The following is a 19,357-nucleotide window of genomic DNA, read 5'->3' on the forward strand; positions in this document are numbered from 1 at the left end:
ACCCATTTTACAGATGGGTACACTGAAGCACAGTGAAGATCATTGATTTTTTCGTAGTCAAGTACAAAGTCAGTGGAAGGGCTAAGAATAGAATTTAGGATTCCTGTCTGACAAGTCCCTGCTTTAACCATTGGACAGCATTCCTGCAAATGCACCTCTAGCTTCAGAATATGCTCGTGCAGAAAAACTGCAAAGAGATGCAGTAGCAAACTCTGTTATAAATACAAGTTTATGCATTTTACAAATGCAGCAGAAATATTTCATCTTGGATTCACAGATGGTGAAGGAAGCTTACACCTGGCCCCCACTGGGATTTAAACCTGTGACCTCAGAGATGTGTGAGAAAAATATGTCAGCACTCTTCCACAGAGGCTATTGTGAATAATACGCCAAGCTGCAATATGACAAGAAAGGAGCAAGATCTCCCTTCTGAAGCTATAATAAAGTTATGTACTTAAAACACATACCAAGGTGGGAATTGTATTCCAGTGTATTACATGTAAAATCATTAAATAATTCATGGAAATTTATTATTCAATGGGCAATTCCTACAAAAGCTAAAATCAGACAGCTGAAGCCCTCTGGAATCTTTTGCTTGCTAACTGCTACATGTGTCAGTCTGCAAACTAAGGTATGAATATTTTAAGCAGAAGCTACTTTTTGTGTGTGTATATATAAACAGTATGTGTCACTGAAGGTCACAGTGTCTCATCTATTAAAAACTGTACTTTAAAGAGGGATTTAAAATACTTCATTTTAGGCTTCTGATGTTTGCAGCAGGTTCAAAATACATTTTTGTGGTGTAATTTTAGTCCATGTCAGATGCAGAGCCTGAAAGCACTGATCTGTTCATTAAGTAGGTAATGAATAGGCAGAGACAGGTCAGGTTTCACCTCAATATTGGGCCAGTTCAGTAGAGTTGTATTCCACCACAATACCTTCCTGTTCTCAAACTTTTAGTTAGAAATCTATAAAACATTAAAAGCTGATGTTTCTAATACCACTGACATTTACTCCACTGAAATCAATGGAGTTGCCCTGCTATAAGCAATATCAATGCTTGATGCTACTCACTCTTTTGTTTCTTAGTTTGCATTTTGAGTACACAGCTTCCACTTTTTCTGTTCTTGGGACCACGATTTTCCCCCTAACTTTATTTTCTGCAACTAAATATATGCATTGGTGTCTCAATTCATTGCTCACCCTACCGTATCTACTAGGGTGATTTGGACAGAACATAAAAGTGGTGTTTAGCCAAACGTTCCAGATCATGGAATTTTTCTTTCTTTCTTTCTTTCTTTCTTTCTTTCTTTCTTTCTTTCTTTCTTTTTGTCACTCATTCCCTCCTTCTGGCAAACAGAGGTTAGGGACACTTTAGAGCATGGTTTTGCATCCTACCCATCCTGGCTGATAGCCACTGATGGACCTATCCTCCATGAATTTATCTCATTCTTTTTTGAACCCTGTTATAGTCTTGGCCTTCACAATATCCTCTGGCAAAGAGTTCCACAGGTTGACTGTGTGTTGTGTGAAGAAATACTTCCTTTTGTTTTAAATCTGCTGCCTGTTAATTTCATTTGGTGACCCCTAGTTCTTGTGTTATGAGAAGGAGTAAATAACACTTTCTTATTTACTTAGTCCACACCAGTCCTGATTTTATAGACCTCTATCATATCCCCCCTTAGTCGTCTCTTTTCCAAGATGAAAAGTCCCAGTCTTATTTAATCTCTCCTCATATGATAGCTGTTCCATACCCCTAATAATTTTTGTTGCCGTTTTCTGTACCTTATCCAATACCAATATATCTTTTTTGAGCTGGGGCGACCAGATCGGCACACAGTATTCAAGATGTGGGCATACCATGGATTTATATACAGGCAATATGATATTTTCTGTCTTATTATCTATCCCTTTCCTAATGGTTCCCAACATTCTGTTGACTGCCGCTTGCACGTTGAGTGAATGCTTTCAGGGAAATATCCACAGTGATTCCAACATCTCTTTCTTGAGTGGTAACAGCCAGTTTAGACCCCATAATTTTAGCTGTATAGTTGGGATTATGTTTTCCAATGTGCATTAATTTGCATTTATCAACATTGAATTTCATCTGCCATTTTGTTGCCCAGTCACCCAGTTTTGTGAGATCCCTTTGTAATTCTTTGCAGTCTGCTTTGGACTTAATTATCTTGAGTAGTTAATTATTTAATTATTTAATTAAGTAGATAAGTACTTAATTATCTTGAGTAGTTTTGTATCATCTGCAAACTTTGCCACCTCACTGTTTACCCCTTTTTGCAGATCATTTATGAATATATTGAACAGTTCTTATCCCAGTACAGCCCCCTGGGGAGGAGGGGCACCACTATTTACCTCTCTCCATTCTGAAAACTGACTACTTTGTTTCCTATCTTTTAACCAGTTACTGATCCATGACAGCTTACTTTGCTTAAGAGCCTTTGGTGAGGGACCTTGTCAAAGGCTTTCTGAAAATCTAAGTACACTATATCCACTGGATCCCCCTTGTCCACATGCTTGTTGACCCCCTCAGACAATTCTAGTTGATTGATGAGGTGTGATTTCCCTTTACAAAAACCACATGGACTCTTCCCCAACAAATCATGTTCATCTAGGTGTCTGATAATTCTGTTCTTTACTACAGTTTCAACCAATTTGCCTGCTACTGAAGTTAGGCTTACCAGCATGTAATTGCCAGGATCGCCTCTCGGCCTTTTTTAAAAATTGGCATCACATTAGCTATCCTCCAGGCATCTGGTACAGAAGCTGATTTAAATGATAGGTGGCATACCACAGTTAGTAGTTCTCCAATTTCATATCTGAGTTCCTTCAGAACTCTTGGGAGAATACGGTCTGGTGCTGGTGACTGATTACTGTTTAATTTGTCAATTTGTTCCAAAACATCCTCTAATGACACCTAAGTCTGGGACAGTTCCTCAGATTTGTCACCTAAAAAAGAATGGCTCAGGTTTGGGAATTTCCCTCACAGCCTCAGCCATGAAGACCGATGCAAAGAATTCATTTAGTTTCTCCACAATGGTCTTATCTTTCTTGAGTGCTCCTTTAGCATCTTGATCGTCCAGTGGGCCCACTGTTTGTTTAGCAGGCTTCCTGCTTCTGATGTACTTAAAACATTTTTTGCTGTTATTTTTTGAATCTTTGGCTAGCTGTTATTCAAATTCTTTTTTGGCGTTCCTTTCTAATTATATTTTTACACTTCAGTTACCAGAGTTTATGCTCCTTTCTATTTTATTCAATAGTATTTAACTTCTACTTTTTAAAGTATGCCTTTTTGCCTCTCACTGCTTCTTTTACTTTGTTGTTTAGCCACGGTGGCCCTTTTTTGGTGCTCTTACTATGTTTTTTAATTTGGGGTATACATTTAAATTGAGCATCATCGTGCAAGATACAAACAAACATCAGGAAATGCCAGAGATAAGGTTGTGTGTGAATGGAGTTGAGACCCATCCCTTGTACTAGCAACATTTACCATTCAGGAGCTCTCCTGTATTCTTGCTTCCTTTCTTTGGGTGTCCCTCCTACATCAATTATGATTTTTTAAATGTTTTAAATAAAGACCTCACTCAAACCAAGACATTGTGCATGTCTGCATGTGTGTACAAATACACATAAATAAAACAGGCAAACCTTGTACCTCTGCCTATTTTTCAGGTTCAGGAAGAATATGGGGTTCTTTCATCCATGTTAAAGCTTTCTGGTGACCTTTTCTTTGAGAAGCACTAATGCCCCCATGATTTGGAGCAGGAACTTGAAGTTTGAATATGCTCAATAGAGAGTTGCTAGAGCTTCACAGCTAAATCCCCCAAAGATTAAGTGCACACTGGGTATGCTCCTGTCCAGGGCTGAGCAGCACTTTCCCTGGGATCAGCTCTGGGCTTCTGTGAATTGGACCATATCTGGGCACCTGAACGGCAAGCATGGAACCTGTCTCTCCTGTGCTCTCAGTGCCCCCCATGCTGGACCCAGGCAGTATGGAGGAGGAAGCTACCTGATTTGCAAGAGAAAAGGGCTAGATCAATGGGGAGATAGACAAGAGGACAAAGCGCACAGGCAGGGTAGAGACTCAGCCAGGTGGAGGAAGACTGGGACTTGCAGTGCAAAGAAACTGGGGGAGGGTGGGGAGAGAATGCTGAGATTGGACAAAGAGTTTAGGGATGGAGACTGGGACTGGGAGTCAGTGGGGACAGGAAATGTGGGTGGGAGTGGGCAACTGGAGTCTGGGCATAGGGAGAAAGGGATTGGAAGAGGAGCAGGAAAAATATTATGTAATCATGTAATTAAAGACTGTATCATAATGCATACTCACAAGGCTGCTGAATTAGATTACACAGGCAAACTAATTCTGGCATTTACTAACTTTTTTGTGCTTAAGTGTGCAACCTTAATAATGTTCTTTTAACATACCTTTTATGCATGAATATATTATTTCTGGGGATACCAGGTGGAACTGTTACATATACCCTTCCAAGTTCTTTTTCTTAGCATATGAGCAAATGTTCTGTCTTGGGAAGACATGCTGTGTGCTGTTTTTAGTTTTGTTATAAAAGGTGCTGGCAGAGTAGCAGGGGAATTTGTTCTCTGCCTTCATCTCTGATTGGAGTCAATACTTTTGGAAGAATTTTTCCTTGGCAGTGGTGTTGGAGTGAGATTCTGGAACGATGGGGTTGTTCTGCATGCTGTTTGGGACCACCTCTGATCGAGGTCTGGTGTATATGTGTAAATAAAACAAGGTACAGACCTAAACAGATTTCTCCTCCACTGGGAAGCCAATGAGTAGGACCCTGAACACCTGCTACCAGCTGGCGGATAGGAAACAATATAGAGCCAAAAAAAATGTTGTTAAAAGAATGTTGTTTTCAAAGTCAAGTACTCAAAAGTTAGGAAATGCCTGTGCAACCTTATTTTGGCCCCATTATGTGCTTGCATTCTGACATAGTATGTGGCCATCTGTTAAAGACTGTTTCAGTGCACACTGAAAAACAGAAATTAAATTATGTGGAACCAAACTGAACTCCGCATGGGGCATCAACAAAGTTTTTAGAGCCATAGCTCTGTTCCTCTACCACTAAAGCTAATGGAGTACCCAGGAACAGTGTTAGGTGGCTAAACATTATGTGGCCCAGCAGCTAGAGGGGGAAGAGACACACATGTTGCCAATGAATTTCATGGGTATTTGTATAGAGCAGAGGAGTGGAAATATTCAGGAATCCTGGGTCTAATTCCCGGTTTTGGAAGGGAGTGTGCTGTAGTGGTTACAGACCCTTCTGATGCTTTTGCCCCAAGCCTGACCCCTCCTATTCAGACCCTCTAGTCTGTCCCTGTCCCAGTCTTTCTCCTCCTCCCCAGCTCCTGTCCCAGTCTCTCGTCTCCCTCCTTTACCCCATCTCCTTCCTCACTGTTCCCCCACTTCCGCATGTTCACCCACCATCATCTGTCCCAGTCTTTCTCCCCAGCTTCTATCCCAATCTCCTTCCCCTTTCCCCCTTAGCTCCTGTCTCATCCTCTCCCCTTCTCTGCTTCACCCTGTCTCCTCCCCAGCTCCTGTCCCAGTCTCATCCCCCTCCCTCTTCATCCTCTCCCAGCTCATGTTCCAGTTTCCCCCATGTCCTACTTCCCTAGACTTAGTATCCAGAATTGTGCCAGCAGGAAGATCATTGAGAGCATAGGAGAGAGACAGTCTTCCTTCTCTTAGTTGCCACAGCAACTCCCAGATGCCCTAAAGAAGCAAAAGCAGGTTAAGTCCTGTTCAAGCCCTGCAACCCCGGAGAACTCTCAGTGCATACAAAATCTTTGGAGAATTTAGCAGCCAAACTCTAACAAGTCACTACTGAGGACACACAAACAGATTTTTCAGAAGGGTGTGGCCAATTTTAGGTTGATTTTCATGAGGATGGTAAAAAATACATCCCTGACACCATGGTGAACCTCTGATCAAATTTCAAGTCCCTGCTCCAAAGAATGGAGGCTCTGCAGCTTCTCAATAAAACAGGTATAAGAAGTTTTTAACATTTAATATTATTTCTCATCTCATTCTCAGAAAGAGCTGCACCAATTTAACTGAGACTTTCCAGAAAAATTCAGCCTGAGGCATGGAAAAATTTCAGCTTGAACTATTTAAGTTGGCAAAATTATAAACAACTAAAACCAGGGTCTTTTAATGGCAAGTGTTAGGCAACCTTAAGTATAAGTATAGGTCACTATCGGCTCTGCCTATAATTAATGAAAAAGGGCACCCTCTGGCATCTCTTGGTTGCCCAGCATTTTGCCAGCTGGCATAAGAATACAATAAGGTTACTCTCCTGATTACGTAAGAGAGTCCAGAGCCTATTCATTCAGATTACATTTATTTGTTAATCTCTGGTGTTTCAAAAGTCTAGTTTTAATTTGCCTGAGGTATAGCCTTCAATGGGACTGCTCACATGAACAAAGCTGTGACTGTGTGTAAACGTATGTGTATGCAGTATCAGGGCCTAAGTTTGGTCCCTTTTCTTTTTTTTTCTATTTTGCAAAGTGTCCAGGGTGGGAGCACTGTTTTACAATTGTGTTAAATTATAGTTGTATATAATTTAACACAATATAGTTGTATACTCTTGGGGTGAGAACTTGCAGGTCACATCTAACACAGAACAAATTAAAACAATCCAGCTGTAAACTTCTGAAATGCTGGGATAAATTGTTTGCAACAAAGTTCAGCTAGCTCTAATCACACCTAGCAATGATACACACATTAGTGGTCTTTAGACCAAACAGAAGGCATGGTCTAGAAAAGCAGCAGAAAGACTAGAAATCTTCCAATCTGTCACAGCAGCCATAGAACAATGCAATAGATATTGGGTTGGATTTACATTAATTTTACACTGGTGCAACTCCATGCCCCGGGGCTTTTCATGCTCTGTCTCGATATAAATGTCTCTGGTTTCATTAGGCAACAAACATAGCATAGGATATATCTTTCCAAGCTGCTCTTGCCATAGTCCCATTTATCACCCCCCTGTTATTGACTATTAATTATTATTATTTACAGCCATGTATAGAGTCCCCAGGTGAGATTAGGGCTCCTGTTTGCTATGAGCTGTATAAACACACAGTACGAGACAGTTCCTGCCTTGAAGAGCTCATAATATAAATAAACAAGACAAAAGAGTGGGGAGGGAAACAGAGGCACAGAGTGGGGAAGTGACTTTTTTGCCCAAGGAATCCTAGCAGGTCAGTGGTTTGCAGTTCTGGTACAGTATTTCTGTGAACTGGAAGTGGTTTCGTAACTTGCCCTCCACCCCCGGAAACACACACACACCTTTCAGCCTTATCTGTAGCAAGCAATCCAGAGGAGCATATGACCCATAGTGAGAGAGTTTAATGTACATGGCTGGTGTGCTGAGACCACTGCATAGCATGCTGACCAATACTGTCCCATTGTTTCCTGGTACTCCCTTGTATGTCTGCATCCACCTGTTGTCTTTGTAAGATTGTAAATTAGATTGTAAGCTCCTTGGGGCAGGGACTGTCCTTTTGTTCTGTTGTACAGTACCTAGCAAAATGGGGTCCTGGTCTAGGACCAGGGCTTCTTGGTGCTATGGTAACAATAATAATAATTAACAGCTTTGAATGTATTTTCTCCTGTCAGTTTGTACTCTAGCACGCATGCCTTTTTGAAGCCAGCACGTACATTTTGGTTAAAAAAAATAGCTAGTACTGAAAATACGATGTTAGGGAAAGATTATCTGTGCCTTAATACACTGGGTGGGAATCAGAACATGCACCGTACATAATGATAAGGGATCTAGGCAGAATTTGCCAGGCCTGTGACAAGCAGTAGAAGTAGAGCCTTGCTCAGCCCCACCCACCAGTGGACCCCTGGTCTCTACACTCCTCCTCCCATTGTTGTACACTTCGCATTGTCTCTGCCACTTTTCATAGAATCATAGAATATCAGGGTTGGAAGGGACCTCAGGAAGTCATCTAGTCCAACCCCCTGCTCAAAGCAGGACCAATCCCCAATTAAATCATCCCAGCCAGGGCTTTGTCAAGCCTGACCTTAAAAACTTCTAAGGAAGGAGATTCTACCACCTCCCTAGGTAACGCATTCCAGTGTTTCACCACCCTCCTAGTGAAAAAGTTTTTCCTAATATACAACCTAAACCTCCCCCACTGCAACTTGAGACCATTACTCCTTGTCCTGTCCTCTTCTACCACTGAGAATAGTCTAGAACCATCCTCTCTGGAACCACTTCTCAGGTAGTTGAAATCAAATCCCTGTTATCTTTAGCTCTCTACCCACCTTCTCTCTGACCCATATTCCTCATTTTCCTTTCTTTCACCTCTTCACCACCTTTCCCTCACTTTTGATATCTGCCCTGTCTACATAGTTTGTGGTTTCCCTCACGCCATTCTGACCTGGCTTCTCTCACACATACCCACACAAGCCATTTTTGCTGACAAAGGTACCACTAGACCTAGGTTCCCATCAAACCTAGGCCTCTCCTGCCTTTTGATGCCCCTGCCAAGGGCAACAGCCGGTACTCCATCCCTAGTTGCAGCACTGATGGTTATCATGCATCAGTGCCATGATGGGTATCACAATGCTGACATGTTGGGGTGATCCAGAAAGGAAGCTCAGACATGAATTCATCATATTCTTCCTCTCAAGAACCAGCTCTTTCTGTACAATCCCTTCCCCATCTCGTCTTTGCACCATGTGCTTAATTTATGCATGAATTGCCATTGCAGGGTCTCTAACTCTATTTAGAATTCCAGGACCAAGATTCATCCCCTCTCAGCAGGGATGTTAACCCTTCACCATCTTCTGTAAGTACACCCAATCCAAGTATGAGGCTGTCTCAAGTGAGGCCAGATTCTTCACTGCTTTTCCACATATATTCCAATTTACACCTACGCAAATGTGTAAAAGTGTAAAACACTTCCCATCACAGGTGTAACTGAGTGTACAATAAGAATGGCCCTACTGGATCAGACCAAAGGTCCATTTAGCCAAGTATCCTGTCTTCTGACAGTGGCCAATGCCAGGTGCCCCAGAGGAAATGAACAGAACAGGTAATCATCAAGTGATCCATCCCCTGTCGCTCATTCCCAGTTTCTGGCAAACAGAGGCTAGGGACACCATCCTTGCCCATCCTGGCTAATAGCCATTGATAGACCTATTCTCCATGAATTTATCTAGTTCTTTCTGAATCCTGTTATGGTCTTGACCTTCACAACATACTCTGGCAAGGAGTTCCACAGGTTGACTATGCGTTGTGTGAAGAAATACTTCCTTTTATTTGTTTTAAACCTGCTACCTATTAATTTCATGGGTGACCCCTAGTTCTTGTGTTATGAGAAGTAGTAAACAACACTTCCTTATCTACTTTCTCTACACCAGTCATGATTTTATAGACCTCAATCATATCCCCCTTTAGCTGTCGCTTTTCCAAGCTGAAAAATCCCAGTCTTATTAATCTCTCCTCATACGGAAGCCATTCCATATCCCTAATCATCTTTGTTACCCTTTTCTGAACCTTTTCCAATTCCAATGTATCTTTTTTGAGATGGGGCGACCACATCTGCACACAGTATTCAAGGTGTGGGCATACCATGGATTTACACAGAGGCAACATGATATTTTTTATCCTATAATCTATCCCTTTCTTAATTATTCCCAGAATTCTGTTAGCTTTTTTGACTGCCGCTGCACACTGAGTGGATATTTTCAGAGAACTATCCACAAAGACTCCAACATCTCTTTCTTGAGTGGTAACAGCTAATTTAATGTGCCAAATAATGGAGAATCAGGCCTATGTTTTCTATGAAGATCATGGCTTCCTTAACAAACAGATCCTATCTTCACTCATTGAAGATCTGAAAGTCCTTTTGGGCCAGGTTTGGCCAGGTCCTTATGGATATGTGCAATTGTGGAGAATTGGGAGTTTCAGCAAAATATTTGGTTATTCTAGTGTTTCATTGCCTCTCACTGCACATATATATATGTATGTAGTAACTTTTCATTATTTTGTGTCACTCATCTCTCATTGTTGCTACGCATATTGTGCCATAATAACAGGAAATTACATTTGCATCTTGTGTGGCACAAGCATGTTGTGAATATCATAAAAACACATATGGTCATAAATGATTTTTTTTAAAAAAGGCGATAAAACTGACATTTAGAAAACAGCTTTTGAAAAGAGAAAACATGTTCCTAGAGCTTTTGTACATTTCATCTATGTGCAAAATTCATCTCCGTGCCATTTCAGAGGCATTTTGTGCAAACATCTTAATTTTTTTTTGTTCCTATTAGATTCATGTGCCATGGATTTCACTCAGAGTTTTGAGTTTGAACAGTTTCCCCTTGTTTTAGGTTGAAAACTGGGGTTTGGCTGGATTTTAGAATGATAGTTTTGCACAGCTGATTTTATTCAGGAGTGAGGAGAGTCTGAACATGAACACCTTTGAAGTGAAATCCATCTGTCTAATTTCATAAGGTTTTGAATAGGGATAAGATCAAGCTATAAAGTTTGTGATTACTTAGATCTAGGGTCATGTTTTGCCAACTATAGATACAGGGGCCAGTCCTGAAGGTTGGGTTTGGACCTCTGCAAAGGTTGTGGATATCTGGATCTGGGGTTCTGGTTCTCACCCACATCTTGTTTTGAACAAGACTCCTGTATCAGCAGAAGGTTGTGCATGGTATAAAATGAGCTGTAGCTCACGAAAGCTCATGCTCAAATAAATTGGTTAGTCTCTAAGGTGCCACAAGTACTCCTTTTCTTTTTGCAAATACAGACTAACACGGCTGTTACTCTGAAACCTGGCCAAAACAGTTAGCTATGGAAAGAATTGCACTAGAGATCAGAAGTCCTCAGCTGAGCAGTGTGAAGTCCTTTCAACAAACTGGACAACATGACCTGAAGAAGAGCTCTGTTTAGTCTGAAAGCTTGTCTCTTTCACCAATAGAAGTTGGTCCAATAAAAGATATTACACCCACCCATCTTGTCTCTATCATGTCTACACATGTTCTGGTCCTTTTATTCTCTCTCTAAACCTGATCCCTCCCTACAACCTCCCTTCATCATAATTCCTAACTCCTGACAAGGTTAGCTGATTACTGTTCATTGCAATGAAACTGTAGAATGTGTAAGCATCAAAATGCAGATGTCCTGTGTATTGGTCACTGAATCGCTTCTTTGCTTGATGCCAGGGGTAGTCTGTTGTCTGCTGGTCTATGTGCCCTGTCCTTTGCTTACTATATCCAACTACATAACCACTTCCTCCAAGTCATTTTCATTGTAAATCAGCTGTGGATATTGGTCAATCTCAGTGTTTCTGAAAAGATTCCCGCCAGTCTTTCCTTGTGTTCACAGCAGGCAATTCATTCTAACACATTTCCAAAGCTGTAAACCACAATCCTTTAATGTGTAGCCTTTAACACAGTCAATGATAGGCAGATCTTATGTTAGCAAGCCATGCTGAAAAATCCTCTGGAAATGTCTTTTTTTAAACAGAAATGATGGAACTGACTCATCATCCAAATACTTATTTTAGGATGATCAAATGGGTCTTGCTTAAGCCATCCTTTCTGATTTATACCTGAAATGAGCATGAAAACAGTCAACCAAGCAAAGTAGCTTTGTGATGGAGTTGGATTTTGTTTTCCAGGCAGCACCAATTATTTCCCAGCCAATCAATGCAGAGAAGTCTTAGTCCATGCAGCTGTTTCTTGAGTTTGTCTATTTTACTGACTGTGTTAAGATAGAGAATTTGGGATTTGCATACTGCTCAGTGCAGTGAGATTAATATGATTTTCTTTAGAAAATAGGTACAAATTAAAAATGAGCATCTGTCCATCACTTGTTTGTCTTCCATAGTTACAAAGTCCTTAGTCTTTTGTACTAAAGTTGAATCATGTGCCATTTCCGAAACAATACAGCCCTGTGTCCATTTTATAACCCTGTTCAAGCCACAGAGTGTATGTTCATTGTTCCTTCACATTCTATGCTGAAAGCACTTATAGTCTGAATACCATTCAGACTTGCATTTGGCAGTTATTTTCACCTGGTGGACTTTAACCAGTTCCTGAAAACACCACCACAGTTAACTGTCTGAGGCATGAATGTTAACATTCCCCGCAGTCTGTGGAAATCTGATCTGCAAAAATATGTCTGCCTTTTCCCCTAGGAGCACTCCGCAAACCAGTGCACCTTCACCCACTTCTGGTTTGTTGTAATCATGGCACCAACACTAATTACTGTCCCCTCCAGGGTTGGACTGTAGGGCCAGATCCTCAGCTGATGTAAATTGGCACATCTCCTTTCATTGACTGGATCTACTCTGATATATACCAGCTCTAGATCTGATGCTATTACAACTTTTTACATTTCAGTTCCCCAGGTTTCCCAGCTAAAGCAAGCTGTTCCTGCTGTTTCACTTGGATTTTGTTCAAAAAATTTCAAATCCTGGGTCAATTGAAAAAGTTTCTCTGTGGCAGTGATTAACTACAATATGTAAGTATCTCTGGTGTTGCCCCTTCTATTTTTCTGTATTTATATGCATTGAGCTAGACCTTCAGCTGGCCTAAATTAGCGTTCTTTCATTGATTTCAGTGGAGCTAACCCTATGTACACCTGCTGAGTCCCAGGCTATGCTGCTGTCTGTAGTCCGAAAATAGTATGGAAAATATTTTCAAAAATCCGAGCTTAAAGTTAAGCTTCTAAATCCATAGTTAGGACTGCATGGGCCAAGCTGTGCAGAAGGATTGGAGGGATTGCCCAAAGCCACTGGGAGTTGTATTTGTGTGTCTGAGGGTAGAATTTGGCCCACTGTCTTAAAAAATGATCTTGTGTTCATAGATTAATTGATTTTTAAGGCCAAAAGTAACTGTTATGATCATCTGATCTAATCTTCTCCATGACACAGCTCACAGAATTTTACGCAGCAGTTTCCTAGTAGAGTAGTTCGCAATAGCTATGCACTAGACCAAGGGTTCTCAAACTGTGGGTCGGAACCACAAAGTAGGTCACAACCCCATTTTAATGGGGTCGCCAGGGCTGGTTTAAGACTTGCTGGGCCCAGGGCCAAAGCTGAAGCCTGAGCCCCACCGCCTGGGGCCAAAGCTAAAGTCTGAGGGCTTCAGCCCTGGGTGGCAGAGTTCAGGTTGCAGGCTCCCTGCCTGGGGCTGAAGCTCTTGGGCTTCAGCCTTGGCCCCTGCCAGGGGAGGTGGGGCTCGGGCTTTGGCTTTGATTTCTACCCCCCCCCCCCTTGGGCTCAGGCGGGCTCAGGCTTAAGCTCCCCGCCTGGGTCGTGTAGTAATTTTTGTTGTCAGAAGGAAGTTCACAGTGCAACGAAGTTTGAGAACCCCTGCACTAGAGCATAATTTTGAGAAAGACTTTCATTCTTAAAAGACCACAAGTGATGGGATAGAGCTTTTCTCACTACCCTTGGTAAACTTTTCCTATAGTTAATGTGATCCTATTAACTCTAGTTATTCCCTGTTGGATCGCCCTGTGCAATTCCTCCCCTTCATGGTTTTCAATAATGAAATATATACTCTTAAGGTGATTAGAATCAGGTAAGAATTTGTGTTGGGAAAGTCCTCTAATGGGCCATCCAATATGACCCCTAACTCACAGAAATGCTATTGCTTAAATACCATTCTTAAGAAAAAATCGCCCACAGTGAGATTTATTTTCTCAGGGTTAAAAACATTTCAAGTGAAGAGAACTCGGTTTTAAAACAAAGAGGAAAGACGGTCTAGTGCAGAGGTTCTCAAACTGTGGTCCGTGGACCACCAGTGGTCCGCAAGCTCCATTCAGGTGGTCTGCGGATAGTTCCATCTAAGGTGCACGCCTGGGCAGCTGCACACAAGAGAACGAAGGGCCACCCACCTAATTAGTGGAGCCACACAGGCATGGTGCCACTAATTAGGTGCCTGGATCCTGGAGAAGACACACATGTAAGGTGAGGTGGTGGCCTGGGAGGGAATAGGGGGTAGGTGGGAGGGAGTAGTGGGGTAAGAAGAGGGGGTGGGGGGCATTTGGGACTTGCAGGGCTGCAGTGGCTGGAGAAAGAGGTGGCTTTCCCCAGCTCCAGGGCTGCAGCTGCTGGGGAGAGACAACCCTCCTTCTCAGGCTCAGCTCTGTGGATGCTGTGGTGGGGAGGAGACCCCTCTCCTTCCCAGCCCCAGCTCGGGGGCTGCTGTGGCGGGGGGAGGGCACATCCATCGCATCAGAAAGGTAAGACTACTGATATTAAAATATGAGTTGTGTGCTTTTATTTGTAAAACAAAAAAAGATTTATTATTATAACTTTTTTTATATATAGCACTTTAACTCAAAGCGCTTTACAATAGTTAGCTAACAGTACAAACAACATTTGGAAAGATTATTAAGTAGCCCACCAAGATCCTCACTAATTTGCAAGTGGTCCATGAAAAAAAAAAGTTTGAGACCCACCAGTCTAGTGGTTAGCACATTAGTGGTGTCCTGGGTTCAATTCTCTTCTCTGCCACAGATTTCCTGTATGACCTTGAGCAAGTCACTTAATATCAGTTCTCCTATCTGTTAGATAAGGATAATAACACTTCACAACCTCGGAGGAGTGTTGTGAGTATAAATAACAATTGTCAGGTGCTCAGATGCTATGGTAATGGAAACCATAAAAGCACCTGGTCTATATAGATAAAATTGTTCTTTTTTTTTATCCCAACAACAAGAATATATTTTTCCTTTAATGATTATGTGTAAAAAAAAAGGCAAAAAAAAAAATTAACTAACAAAAATACAGTGAGAAAGGCAGTTCAATAACAATATCCCCAAACCTCTCTGACATTCCTGAAAACACACTAGCCTTCCTCATAAACTCTTCTTACCCCTTTACTATATTTCTTAACTAATCAGAAGAAAGGTTCCAGAACTCAGACTGGTGCCGTGCAAAATAATCATGTTCACTGTCTGTGGGAAAACTTAGAAATTACTGTTAATTTGTGAATTTCACCATTTCTTCCAACTTGTCATTGCAAATCTGGTTTTTAAAGTCGGGTGAGATATATAGGGATCTGTATTCTAATATTTAAGAGACCTATCATTCATAACCCGATAAGTAAATGGAATAGATCTACTTATATGGTCTTCTTCATCACAACCATTTGAGTGACTGGTTCCGATATCTGATTTTCATTCTCGTTTAATGTGGATATGAACATTTTGTGCTTCCTGAATTTTGATAGGTGTCATAATAGTGACTGAGCACCCATAATTTCTAGAATGATGTTTAGCCTGAAAATGGAAACCTTTCATTTCGCTACACATCTCTGCTGCATTTAGTTGCACCCGCTATTGTGTTTCACATCTCTTCTGTTGAGTTATCATAATCTTGTTGAGATTAATTTAAATTTACCTCTAAAAATATTTCTATAAGCAAATGCAGCTTTCCCCCACTTTTTAAAATAGAAACAGCTGCTAATCTATAACTAGAGTTGTATTTTTGATCATAATAAACTAACCAGAAAGGGTGAATACTACAGAAAATGTAATCAGACAGATACATTAGTAAGACTGATTTTAGCAGACTACTTACTTGTTCACGGGTGCCTCAAAAGTATTTGGAATTTAATTTGAGGAATGGAAGCAATAACCATTTGATGCCAGATCTTCAGCTGGTGGAAATCTGAAGTCAATGGATCTACACCAGTTTACACCAGCTGAGGATGTGGCCTTGTAGATTTTTTCTGAGGATTTTTTGTGGTGATGTGAATATCTGACCCCTTGGTGTGCAGACACTGAAAAGAGATAAATAATTTAATAATGTTAGCAAGGTTTTGCAGAACCAAAACACAGTCCCCTTTGCCCGTGTCTCTTGGGAGCAGATGTTCACTACAAATCATGTCAATGTTCACGGAGATTCTGCTGTTGTTGTTATTATTGATTATTTGTATTGCATTAGCAGCTAGAGGCCCCAAGAATCAGAGTCCCATTGTGCAAGACATGTATACTCATATAACAAAAAGACAATCTCTGTTCTGAGGAGCTAAATGTTCAAAACTAAAATAAAAGGGGGGTAATTAATCTGTTTCCATATAACTACAGGTGTTAATAATACAAACATGCAGCACTGGAAACAAAACCCATGATCTTTAGATCCAGAAACAGGTACTGTTTAACCTAAAGGAAAACTGCCATTAACTGTAGAAATAAATGGTATTTTTTTTATAGTGTGTAATCCTTCTGCCAGGTGGAGTCAGCAGCAACCAGGGCTGGGTTCAATATCTAGGGGTTCCTTTTCAGCAATACAACACAGAACTGGCTCGAGCCTCGGAAAATGACACACCACCCCCTGGGCCCCTCTAAGAGGTAATACTTCCCCTCTCCCAAGCACAGAGTCTGAGTGTAGACAAGAAACTTTTAATGAAAGGAGGGAACTCACCCAGCACTACTTTGGGAAAATGCTGCAAGCAGGATTCAGAAACATAATACTGTGAGCAAAACACCCACCCCAGAGTACATGGGGCAGTGTCTTTTGCCTCTGGTTCTTGAGGTCATCAATCAAAAGTTCCTTTAACGTGTTCCTCTCTTCTCCCTCCATCACACCCCACTCACGGTGGTTGTCCTTGGTCAGTGAAGAACCAGAATTCAGAGATGCATCTGTGTGAGTTCACCTCCCACCCTGGGAGGTGGGAGAAGGCACCTTGCTTGCTCCATTGTCTGAGCACTTGTTCTGGTATCCCACTCTGCTGGCAGCCCCGCCAGCCGCTCACTGTTCCGTTGGCCACCCTGCCAGCCATCACTGATGTGCCTTCTGCTGCCATCTCCAGTGGAATTTGGAGTCATTGTGGATAGTTCTCTGAAAACATCCATTCGTGCAGCGGCAGTCAAGAAAGTGAACAGAATGTTGGGAATCATTAGGAAAGGATTAGATAATAAGACAGAAAATATCATATTGCCTCTATATAAATCCATAGTATGCCCACATCTTGAATACTGCATGTAGATCTGGTCGCTCCATCTCAAAAAAGATATATTGGAATTGGAAAAGGTACAGAACAGGGCAACAAAAATGATTAGGAGTGTGGAAGAGCTTCCGCATGAGGAGAGATTAATAGGACTGGGACTTTTCAGTTTGGAAAAGAGATGACTAAGGGGGAATATGATAGAGGTCTATAAAATCATGACTGGTGTGGAGAAAGTAAATAAGGAAGTGTTATTTACTCCTTCTCGTAACACAAGAACTAGGAGTCACCAAATGAAATTAAGAGGCAGCAGGTTTAAAACAAACAAAGGGAAGTATTTCTTCACACAATGCACAGTCACCTGTGGAACTCTTTGCCAGAGGATATTGAGAAGGCCAAGACTATAACAGGGTTCAAAAAGAACTAGATAAGTTCATGGAGGATAGGTCCAACAATGGCTATTAGCCAGGATTGGCAGGGATGCAAAACCGTGCTCTAAAGTGTTCCTAACCTCTGTTTGCCAGAAGCTGGGAATGGCGACAAGGGATGGATCACTTGATAATTTCCTGTTCTGTTCATTCTCTCTGGGGCACCTGGCATTGGCCACTGTGGGAAGACAGGATACTGGGCTAGATGGGCCATTGGTCTGACAAAGTATGGCCATTCTTATGTTCACCTGCTTCTCTACTGTGACCTCTGCGGGTCCTTCTCTTGAGGTTTCACCTGGCTCTCAGTGTTTTTCAGCTCTTAATGGGGGAACTTCATTACTGTAGCAGGCTGGGCAGAAATGCTGTCTCTCAACAGGTGAGTTAAGCTCTAGTAATCACTTAAAAGATTCCTAATGGAGCCTTAATTAGCTGTATATATGGACAGTGGGGAGGGGCAAGTTAAACCATGCCTAGGACTCTTAGGCAGAGCCCACGCCTCTTACCAAGGACACCTGCCCCTGCCCCCACCCCCTCTCTCTTTTCACAGGGGTCTGGCATCCAAGTTTGGTTCAGTTGAGGGTGACCCTCTCAATCAGGTTTCAGAGTAGCAGCCGTGTTAGTCTGTATTCACAAAAAGAAAAGGAGTACTAATGGCACCTTAGAGACTAACCAATTTATTTGAGCATAAGCTTTCGTGAGCTACAGCTCACTTCATCGGATGCATTCAGTGGAAAATACAGTGAGGAGATTTATATACACACAGAACATGAAACAATGGGTGTTTGAGCTTATGCTCAAATAAACTGGTTAGTCTCTACGGTGCCACTAGTACTCCCTCTCAATCAGGACAGGCTAAGCACAGTTCTGCTCCTCTTTACTCATACCATAAGGATAACAAAATTTCATTACCATGCATTCAAATTTAAAATTTTTATTAAAGCTAATGTTAAAATTATATAATGCCCAGGTTGGGGAAAGAGTGTCTGTATATCTGGGTATCGCGCTTAGATTATCCACAAATACAGAGTTTGTTTTTAAAAGTCATATGATACATAGAGCACGTAATCAGCAATAACCCAAATTTAGGTGAATAAATTCAAGAATACAATTTTGATATTAGAATCCAAGTATTCGGGTACATCACTCATGAGAAGTTGTACAGAGATTTGGTTGTGGAAAGCAAAATATATCAATGAGTGGAGATTGTCCCTCAGTAATTGTGAATTAGGGTAGGTTGTCCATTTAGAAAATACAATCTATCAGGGAAGTATTTCAGTTACTTTCTTTACTGCGCTTCTCATCGGCACTAAAGTGATTTGTAACCCAACACCAGACAAAGTTGATCACTTTGGCAACACAGCTCTGTGTGCTGGATACTTCGGCACAGTGGGTGCTTTCATGTAAATACAGTCTGGTCCTGAAGCCTTTTCCCCTCCCCAGCTAGGGTCAAGGGAGAGCTCAGTCAGATCCTGCTTACAAGTGTATGCCAGTCACTAGGGGTTTGATAGCAAATGATCAACACCTATTTCTTTCTGGAAAGATTTTTTTTTTTTTTGGAACTTCCTTCAAAAGTACGTTAGCCATATCTTTAGTAAACTTGAGGTGTTATTCTCTGCTGTTGTACTTGTAGAACTAGCTTGGCCGTGGAGATCTACATGGCTGGGATGTGCATTGAGGTGCCAGCTAGAGCTGCACAAAAAGTCACCATGGTTTTCCATGGACAGGCATTCAAGCTTGAAAGCAAATTTTGATTTGCTTATATTTATGTTCCTTTCCTGTTCACTTTCAGGGAACATTTAAGTGCTTAATCATTAATAATGCAAAGGTTTGAGAATACCTGGTTTTATACTTGAAAGCAAATTCTAAACTGTATATTCAAAACAGTCACAAAAGTGCTTTGAAAAGTGAAAAATTTGGAGTTCGCACTGCTGGTTAGTTCCCTCCGTCATATGGCACT

Source organism: Eretmochelys imbricata, chromosome 5 (assembly GCF_965152235.1).
Source record: "Eretmochelys imbricata isolate rEreImb1 chromosome 5, rEreImb1.hap1, whole genome shotgun sequence".
NCBI lineage: Eukaryota > Metazoa > Chordata > Testudines > Cheloniidae > Eretmochelys > Eretmochelys imbricata.